We start from the raw sequence: 10,438 nt of genomic DNA on the forward strand, positions 1-10,438 counted from the left end.
AGTATGACAATTGGGTACTTTTTCCACCACTTCTATTTTCACACCAAGATCAACTGGTCTAAATCAGCACTACTAGATCTTAACTCAGCTATGGGAAGCATGCATCTACCACCCATGATTCCAGTGAAGAAACAAATCACCAACTTATGCATTCCTGTATCCTCCTCTATTCACACTACTGCAGGAAGAACTATTTAGAAACCATTCAGAAGATATACAAAGATGGTCCGCTATGTCCACTTCTTTGCATGTTAGAATCGCAATAATTAAAATGAATGTCCTCTCTCGTATCAATTTTATGGGTTCCGTGTTACCACTAACTCCTCCTATAGACTATTGCTCCAAACTTGACTCTGTCATAAAGAAGTTCATTTTGGGGGGGGAAGAAAGAGACCACTAATTAAATATGCAACACCACAGAGAACAAAAGTATTCAGTGGCCTTGCAGTTCCAAATCTAAAATTGTTTCACCTATCATTCCAAATGAATTTCCTGAAGACCTGGTTATACCCAGAGGCTTCTGTTCCTTGGCGTGCTGTAGAAAAGTCAATAGTTTCACCAATTAGATTACAAGATGTATTATTTTCTGGGTTGACTCCTAAAAAAAAATGCTGTTATTGTTTGGACCCATTATAGCATGTTCAGTAGATGTGTGGATAGCTACAGAGAAGCATATGAGATCTAATCTTAAATGGCTTTCATACTATCCTATATGATGTAATCAAGAATTCTTAGTGTGTAAGACACACATCAGATTCTTGGTCTAAGAAGTGTATTTATATTTTCCAAGACATTTTCAATTTGAATGGACTCCTCCAGTTTCCAGGAAATCTGCCAGTGTTGTAATGTCCCAGGTTCATCATTTTGTCTTTACCTTCAACTCCGCCTATCCATGAGAGTCTATGGGGTCCCCTGGGGAGCAGAACTAGCAGTACACCCATTGGTCAAACTTCTGACGGAAAGACGCCCCTCAAAAGGACTTGTTTCTGATGTCTATAGTCAATTAATTCTAGCAGCACAAAAAACATTAACTCTATCCACTGTGTGGGAAAAGGATTTTACACTTGCTGACAGACAAATGGATTGTGAGACGGTATAGAAAAATATATCTGGATCATCTAAAAAAACAATCACCAATTCTTTTTAAACAATCACCAAATTCATTAATTAAAACATTTGCCATAGAACCTATCAAACACCTCAAAATCCATCGCCATTATGTGAGTTCTGCACCACACTGGTACTTTTCAGAATGTGTTTCTGGGGGAAAGCCAACAACATCATTTCTGTCCTTATAGATAAAATACTGCTGTGAGATCCAATAGGGATGCTGCTTTGTGATGACTCTGATTTGCACTCGTCAGAACGCCAACAGATAGTGTGGTTGGCAGGAACCACAACCGCTAAGATAATGATTGTACAAAGGTGGATTCAACCTCATCAGTTACCATTACAACAATGGCTGCTCAAATTTAAAGAAATTGTACTTCAAATCAAATCAAATCAAATTTTATTTGTCACATACACATGGTTAGCAGATGTTAATGCGAGTGTAGCGAAATGCTTGTGCTTCTAGTTCCGACAATGCAGTAATAACAAGTAATCTAACTAACAATTCCAAAACTACTGTCTTGTACACAGTGTAAGGGGATAAAGAATATGTACATAAGGATATATGAATGAGTGATGGTACAGAGCAGCATAGGCAAGATACAGTAGATGGTATCGGGTAGAGTATGTACAAATGAGATGAGTATGTAAACAAAGTGGCATAGTATAGTATAAAGTGGCTAGTGATACATGTATTACATAAGGATACCGTCGATGATATAGAGTACAGTATATACGTATGCATATGAGATGAATAATGTAGGGTAAGTAACATTTATATAAGGTAGCATTGTTTAAAGTGGCTAGTGATATATTTACATCATTTCCCATCAATTCCCATTATTAAAGTGGCTGGAGTTGAGTCAGTGTCAGTGTGTTGGCAGCAGCCACTCAGTGTTAGTGGTGGCTGTTTAACAGTCTGATGGCCTTGAGATAGAAGCTGTTTTTCAGTCTCTCGGTCCCAGCTTTGATGCACCTGTACTGACCTCGCCTTCTGGATGATAGCGGGGTGAACAGGCAGTGGCTCGGGTGGTTGATGTCCTTGATGATCTTTATGGCCTTCCTGTGACATCGGGTGGTGTAGGTGTCCTGGAGGGCAGGTAGTTTGCCCCCGGTGATGCGTTGTGCAGACCTCACTACCCTCTGGAGAGCCTTACGGTTGAGGGCGGTGCAGTTGCCATACCAGGCGGTGATACAGCCCGCCAGGATGCTCTCGATTGTGCATCTGTAGAAGTTTGTGAGTGCTTTTGGTGACAAGCCGAATTTCTTCAGCCTCCTGAGGTTGAAGAGGCGCTGCTGCGCCTTCTTCACGATGCTGTCTGTGTGAGTGGACCAATTCAGTTTGTCTGTGATGTGTATGCCGAGGAACTTAAAACTTGCTACCCTCTCCACTACTGTTCCATCGATGTGGATAGGGGGGTGTTCCCTCTGCTGTTTCCTGAAGTCCACAATCATCTCCTTAGTTTTGTTGACGTTGAGTGTGAGGTTGTTTTCCTGACACCACACTCCGAGGGCCCTCACCTCCTCCCTGTAGGCCGTCTCATCGTTGTTGGTAATCAAGCCTACCACTGTTGTGTCGTCCGCAAACTTGATGATTGAGTTGGAGGCGTGCGTGGCCACGCAGTCGTGGGTGAACAGGGAGTACAGGAGAGGGCTCAGAACGCAACCTTGTGGGGCCCCAGTGTTGAGGATCAGCGGGGAGGAGATGTTGTTGCCTACCCTCACCACCTGGGGGCGGCCCGTCAGGAAGTCCAGTACCCAGTTGCACAGGGTGGGGTCGAGACCCAGGGTCTCGAGCTTGATGACGAGCTTGGAGGGTACTATGGTGTTGAATGCCGAGCTGTAGTCGATGAACAGCATTCTCACATAGGTATTCCTCTTGTCCAGATGGGTTAGGGCAGTGTGGTTGAGATTGCATCGTCTGTGGACCTATTTGGGCGGTAAGCAAATTGGAGTGGGTCTAGGGTGTCAGGTAGGGTGGAGGTGATATGGTCCTTGACTAGTCTCTCAAAGCACTTCATGATGACGGATGTGAGTGCTACGGGGCGGTAGTCATTTAGCTCAGTTACCTTAGCTTTCTTGGGAACAGGAACAATGGTGGCCCTCTTGAAGCATGTGGGAACAGCAGACTGGTATAGGGATTGATTGAATATGTCCGTAAACACACCGGCCAGCTGGTCTGCGCATGCTCTGAGGGCGCGGCTGGGGATGCCATCTGGGCCTGCAGCCTTGCGAGGGTTAACACGTTTAAATGTCTTACTCACCTCGGCTGCAGTGAAGGAGAGACCGCATGTTTTCGTTGCAGGCCGTGTCAGTGGCACTGTATTGTCCTCAAAGCGGGCAAAAAAGTTATTTAGTCTGCCTGGGAGCAAGACATCCTGGTCCGTGACTGGGCTGGGTTTCTTCCTGTAGTCCGTGATTGACTGTAGACCCTGCCACATGCCTCTTGTGTCTGAGCCGTTGAATTGAGATTCTACTTTGTCTCTGTACTGGCGCTTAGCTTGTTTGATAGCCTTGCGGAGGGAATAGCTGCACTGTTTGTATTCGGTCATGTTACCAGACACCTTGCCCTGATTAAAAGCAGTGGTTCGCGCTTTCAGTTTCACACGAATGCTGCCATCAATCCACGGTTTCTGGTTAGGGAATGTTTTAATCGTTGCTATGGGAACGACATCTTCAACGCACGTTCTAATGAACTCGCACACCGAATCAGCGTATTCGTCAATGTTGTTATCTGACGCAATACGAAACATCTCCCAGTCCACGTGATGGAAGCAGTCTTGGAGTGTGGAGTCAGCTTGGTCGGACCAGCGTTGGACAGACCTCAGCGTGGGAGCCTCTTGTTTTAGTTTCTGTCTGTAGGCAGGGATCAACAAAATGGAGTCGTGGTCAGCTTTTCCGAAAGGGGGGCGGGGCAGGGCCTTATATGCGTCGCGGAAGTTAGAGTAACAATGGTCCAAGGTCTTTCCTCCCCTGGTTGCGCAATCGATATGCTGATAAAATTTGGGGAGTCTTGTTTTCAGATTAGCCTGTGGACCATGGCTGTACTTATGGAGCTCTCCACAGCCATGGTCCACAGGGCCAAGGTGTCCACTCTCCACAGCCATGGTCCACAGGGCCAAGGTGTCCACTCTCCACAGCCATGGTCCACAGGGCCAAGGTGTCCACTCTCCACAGCCATGGTCCACAGGGCCAAGGTGTCCACTCTCCACAGCCATGGTCCACAGGGCCAAGATGTCCACTCTCCACAGCCATGGTCCACAGGGCCAAGGTGTCCACTCTCCACAACCATGGTCCACAGGGCCAAAGTGTCCACTCTCCACAGCCATGGTCCACAGGGCCAAGGTGTCCACTCTCCACAGCCATGGTCCACAGGGCCAAGGTGTCCACTCTCCACAGCCATGATCCACAAGGCCAAGGTGTCCACTCTCCACAGCCATGATCCACAGGGCCAAGGTGTCCACTCTGGACACATGTAAAAAAGCATCAGGGGATGTTTCTGAACTCTTAACCAACGGGCCTTTACATCCATGAATGTGTATCAATAATTTGTCATTATTTCTGAGACTATAATGTGTTATTGTTCAGTAGATTTACTATGGGCCTGGTGGATAGGAGCGTTGGGCCAGTAACTGAAAGGTTGATGGATCGAATCACCGAGCTGACAAGGTAAAAATCTGTCGATCTGCCCCTGAGCAAGGCAGTTAGCCCACTGTTCCCCCACAGGCGCCGATGATGTGGAAGTCAATAAAGGCAGCCCACCACACCTCTCTGATTCTGAGGGTTGGGTTGGGTTAAATGCGGAAGATGCATTCAGTTGTACAACTGACTAGGTATCCCCCTTTCCTAATATTCATTTATTTGATTTTTTGTCATTATTTATTTTACATGAAATCAGATTGCCAGTAAGGGGTGGGGTGATTAAAAAATATATAGATATATAAATGTATTGTATGAATCCTATGAGTTGAAATAATAATAAAAACCTTTTTTTGTATTTTTTATTTGAACTGTTGCCACTTTTTGACCCATTGACTCCTGTGTGTCTTGTCGACACTCCTTATCATGAGAGTTGAGACTCCTACAGCATTATTCACGTGGCTTTGAAAGCCTCCTCAAATTATATGATGTATTAAAAAGACACGTGAAAAAAACTGCAAGACATATTACTGAGATGATTGCAAAGCCAGACACATTCGTAATCAATAAATTAGTTGAGGAATTTATGAATTACAAGCTGAATGTATTTTTCTGTTTATATTTGTCTCCAAGCGTACTGAGTGGTATGTGTCCTAAATGCACCCTATTCATTATTACTGCACTACTTTTGATCAGAGCCCTATGAGTCCTGGTCAAAATGTGTGCACTACATATTGAATGGGGTGCCATTTGGGACACAGTAAGGACTGGATCTAATGAACTTGCTGTTGGAGCATCCTCTCCTCTGCAAGGTAACTAATTACTTCAGTATGATGAAGAGGTTAGATTTCCTCATCAAAAAATAGGAAATACTTTACTCTTTTTTTAATTTCATGGATTTTCAGGAATAATTTATTTGGTTCTTGGATTCAAACCCGTGTGATTTTCCTCTTACGGTATCTGAGTTTAATTCCTTTTCTGTCCGGGGTAAAAACAAGGGGATCTGGAATCTGTCAAGTCGTCCGCCAAGCGAGCATCTCCACTTGTCCATCTCCCGCTCTGAGATAACAGCTCTTAGTTCCGCACCGCTTTTCAAATCTTTCAGCAAATGGGTGTCTTCAACTTCAAGCCCACCAGACAAACACAAAACTTTGTCCCAAATGAAACCCTATTCCCTACACAGTGCACTAATTTTGAATACAGCCCCATTTGCCCTGGTCAAAAGTAGTGTACTACATAGGGAATAGGGTGCCATTTGGGACACAAATGAAAAAAATAAAACATGTTGGAATATTGCTTAGTATTTTCGATGGAAACTATTGCTCAGATGTGGGTGTTTTGCCAGGTCACTTAATGAGAGATGAGAACAGAGAGATGGGTCAAAACACCTGATATAATTATTTTGGCAAGTTTCAGGGATAGCTGTCTGAGAGACGGATAGAGAGAGCGAGAGGGGGAGGGGGAAGGGAGACGGGGGGAGAGAGCAGTAAGCTCCAGAAAGAGAAAGAGAGAGGCAGGGGTTAGCTCCAGCTGGCTTGGGGTCCGGGATCATGTGCATCCAGTGGATTCCCAGTGGTCCCTCGCTAAGCCGCTGGCCCTTCATAGAGCCCTCGTCTGATTGGTCCTGACTGACTGATGGAACCATGGGTGGAGGGCTTTCCAGGGCCGGGCAGCACCATTCCGCTTGGGGTGTTTAGTGTTCACTGCTATTGGCTTGGGAAGGACTCCTTTAGACTCTCTGTTTCTGTCTTTTTTCTCTCTCCCTCTGTCTCTCTCATTCTCTCTCTACCTTTGTATGTTTCTCTGTCTCTTCCTTTCTGTCTCTCCCTATACCTCCCTCTCTCTCTGTCTCCCTCTAACTCCCCCCTCCCCCCTCCCTGGAGTGAGAGTACCTTGGCCCCGACCCCGCGGTAGGGCTCAGGTTTGGGTGGCGAGCAGAGCAGTGGTGGCATGGTAGAGCCATTAAAATAAACTGAAGAGGAGAGGAAAGGAAGAGGAGAACACCACACCCAGAGGACAAGGACACACCTAGAGGCTCGCCTCTGTGCCATGAATTCACTCTTCCTCCAGCTTCACTGTGGAGGGGAGACAGCATGATCCCGGCACAAAGGCTTGATTGTCCACTCTCCACACGGTCTCAATAGCATTGTATACAATGCACATGTATTCACCAAAATAGGTATGAAAAAAGTTGATGCTGTAATTAGTCGATGTGCACAATGCACAAAGAAGAACTTTCTGAAAACAATGTTTGAGAATCCCAATGAAGGAAGTGAAACAAGACCAGTGATACCAAACACCATAGCCCAGTGTAACAGTGTATATGTGGCGACAGAGACATCCCACTGAGGGGTTGTCTGATTTGTTTGTTTAGCTCTGAAAATGCTCTTTAGAAAACCACATCCCTCCTGTATTGTAAATAAATATGTCCCACATCTGTTGTTGAATCATGGCCTGCGTCCCAAATGGCTTTTCACTACTTTGACCAGGGCTCTGTGAATGGGGTGTGATTTGGGACATAGTCATGGGAAGAATTAAGACCATCAGAACAGCGGTGGGTGACTTTTTTTCACTTAGGAAATTACATTACATAATTCATGCTCTCCTCCCTTGTATTTGTCTTCAGTGTTTCAATACTACTGAACAGAAACCAGACAATTGCATGTAGCTTAATTAATGGATTGCCTTTTCAGAATAATTCACAGAAGAATTAGAGACTGAAGAAATACGTCAACAGCCTGTGTTTGAACCGGGGCCCAATCCGAGATCAATTGCTACATTATATTTTTGCGAGGCTGTATGTTGAGGGATGTATCCAGCAAACAAGACCGGGCTGGGAGGGAAGGACGACTTTAACCCAGAATGCCGAAAGTGAAAGTTTAAATGTGTTTTTAGCAGATAACACTGTTGAGTTTGTTGTTTTGTCAGACAAATACACACAGTGTAGTTTCTTCTAAATCTTTCTATTTTATGTCAAATTTACTGATCCAAGAGTTTCATATTTGTTATCAAAATAAAAACAAAATAACATGGTTGTTTTTTCATGTTTGAAAGTTGACAGAAAAATAACCCAGTGGTTGAACATTTTTTTTAAAAAGTTTATATATTTTCCATGAATATATATTTTTTCTCAGGATCGCAAATTGAGCAATAAGGCAATATCATACAATTTCTTCAAGGGTTTATTCAATGTTTTGTGGAAGTAACCATAGTATCACGAAAGTAAATGTTACATAAAAGCGAAATCAGACAATACAATGAGATATTATTCATTTGGTCATTGGATAACAATCCAGTCTCTATCAAAAAATTTGAACTCATATAACTTAACAATAAAAAACGGACTATTGTCACCAGCTTCTTTTGTTTCTTTACAATCCTTAATAATTTATAGATTTTCAAAAATATGACAAAAGTAAATTGCTCTCCGTTTGTCAGTTGTTGTTTTGAAAGCATGAGTTTGTGCACAGGAAAGGAAAATATCGATCATACCGAACCGAAGCTTTGGGGTACAGTTAAACACTGCGTATACTGAACATTAGGAAAACCTTCATAAAATTGAGTTGCACCCCCCAGATGAGGTGTTCTTAATGTTTTGTACACTCAGCGAAGTTGCTGAGTGGCTACAGGTATAACAATGGCTGTTCTGTTCTGTGCTTTAGAAGCCTTCGTTTCTCTGGCAACTGTGTTCCGTATGAAGGGGGTTGTATTCCGTATGGAATCCGTATGGAATGGGCTGCATTCCCTGTGAGGTGTGAGGGTTGTGCCCCAGCTAAACATATGGATGGATTATTAACACACTGAGCGAGGGAAAAGGTTACCCTACAGCGCCTCTTACAGGAACAGGTGTATAAAAAACACATGTGGACCGAAGTCTCCCGCATGAGAATATAGTGCCTGGGGATTGGCTAGTGTGATTCCTTCATTTATTACGCTGCTACCATAGGCACGCTAACAAAAATAAGTGTGTATATGTGTGTCTGTGCGTAGTTTAACAAGATATGTATAATAAACACATTGTTTTTCCCCCTAAACTCAATCCCATAAATTCTCAGTGACGGCTTTTCCTCTTGTTTCTTTCTAGTGGAGAACAGAGAGCTAAGTGCAGCTTATAACGGTTTGCACATTCAAGATTAAGAGTTGTTTCTAAAAGTAACTTTGTGCAGCTTTTCTCAATCACCCCTTGATCACAAGCACAGTCTAGGTTGTCAAACAAAGGGCCCAAACAGCAGAGAGAATAAAGAAGTGTACATTTTTGACACATAAACAGTACCTTGAAGATATACATACAATTAGTGAGTCGGCAGAAAATGACCGACTACAGTTACTCAAACAGTCCAACTTGGTTTCTCTCGGTTGCGTACTTGGCATCGGGGTTGCTACAATGTAAATAACCTATGCACTGTACATACTTTAGAAGTATTTCAGGAGGATTCTTTCCATTCGGTCAAAAAAACAACACTTAATGCGGCATGGCTAGGTAAAACTTTGATAGAAACAGAACGACCTCTGCGATAAACAAACTCACAATAACAAATACTTGAACACGTGTCGCTTTGCCTTCTGAGATAATACTGAGGGAAAAAAATTAGGTCAAACAGTAAGTCTCTCTCGTTCTCTCTCTCTTCTTGTAAACAGCAATTTGAATGTGATTCTAAACAGCTGAGGAGGAGTGTAGGATCAAACGGCCTGGTGAGCTAGTCTTTTTTTCCACTGTTGAAGTACCTTGTTCTGAACGGAAACATGTGAGAAGAGCAGGCAGCGACACTGTAGTTCATATAATACAACACTGATATCAGAAACAAAAGCATCCCTTTTAGTTCGTGCCACTCTTCGTTTCAACAGCACTTTGCCGACCAAACCTTCGACCAGGTGTGTGTGTGTGCGTGTGACTGTGTGCGCCCGCCTGCGTGTGTATGTGCACGTGAGCGTGCCTGTATGATGGTGCTAGTTCAACATTTGCTTGGGCTTTCCAGGCTAAAGCCTTGATAAGAATACTTCCACGTTGGAAAAAGAAAATCCCTGTGGAAAAATATGATGGTGGTTGGTGACTATCAACAGAACAGTGGATCTGCTGCTATCCTATCGATTCTAACCCCCGAGGGCTTCATGTCAGTGTTAGTGTGTTTTGCTGCACTGGAGTGAACTTGATATATATTCACAGTTAATTGTTGGCCGGTCTGTTGTAATTCTGTCTGAGACATAACAGTGTTCAATTTACAGTCATAATGAGGACTCAGACAAAACATACACAATGCCATCCGGGAGATGTGGCTTAACATGGTGTGTGTCTTGATAAATTAGATCAGTTCAGATGTTATTTAACAGCCGTGCCTCGATGATGAGCTAAATTCATCCATGTTCTAAGGCACCTATCAGGGAGAAAGGGACCGCTTCAGAAGAAGCTTTATATGACCATATATTTCTACTTCACTCACCTAGCCACTTCAAATAGTCCTTTATGTTCCCAGAGACACTCTGCCTGTACATGATTTACCACACAGGGTGTGTTGCTCTGCTTCCAAAAGGCACTTTGGCAAAAGTACAATACAAAATTTCGGAGTATCAAAAAAGCGAATAAGTTAACATTACAAAAGTGTCTCGTTGAGAACAGAATAATGCAGTTAGAGATGATCATATCAACACTTGTCTAATGCATGTACTGCAGGTTTTAAAAAAAATACAAATA

General features: G+C 43.5%; 1 protein-coding gene and 1 long non-coding RNA gene across 3 annotated transcripts in view; both read right to left on the bottom strand.

Annotated features, from left to right (window-relative positions):
* Nucleotides 1-10,438, bottom strand: part of LOC149977452 (uncharacterized) — a 1,012,103-nt gene that overhangs the window by 268,985 nt on the left and 732,680 nt on the right. The window lies entirely within an intron of this gene.
* Nucleotides 7,916-10,438, bottom strand: part of LOC110490035 (homeobox protein Mohawk) — a 30,043-nt gene continuing 27,520 nt past the window's right edge. For both annotated transcript variants that reach the window (XM_021563131.3, XM_021563132.3), the window contains one exon: nt 7,916-10,438. This exon is cut by the window's right edge and continues 408 nt beyond it. The gene's annotated coding sequence lies outside the window, so the exon portion shown is untranslated.

Source organism: Oncorhynchus mykiss, chromosome 15, assembly GCF_057628025.1.
Source record: "Oncorhynchus mykiss isolate SJ-2025 chromosome 15, ASM5762802v1, whole genome shotgun sequence".
Taxonomy (NCBI): domain Eukaryota; kingdom Metazoa; phylum Chordata; class Actinopteri; order Salmoniformes; family Salmonidae; genus Oncorhynchus; species Oncorhynchus mykiss.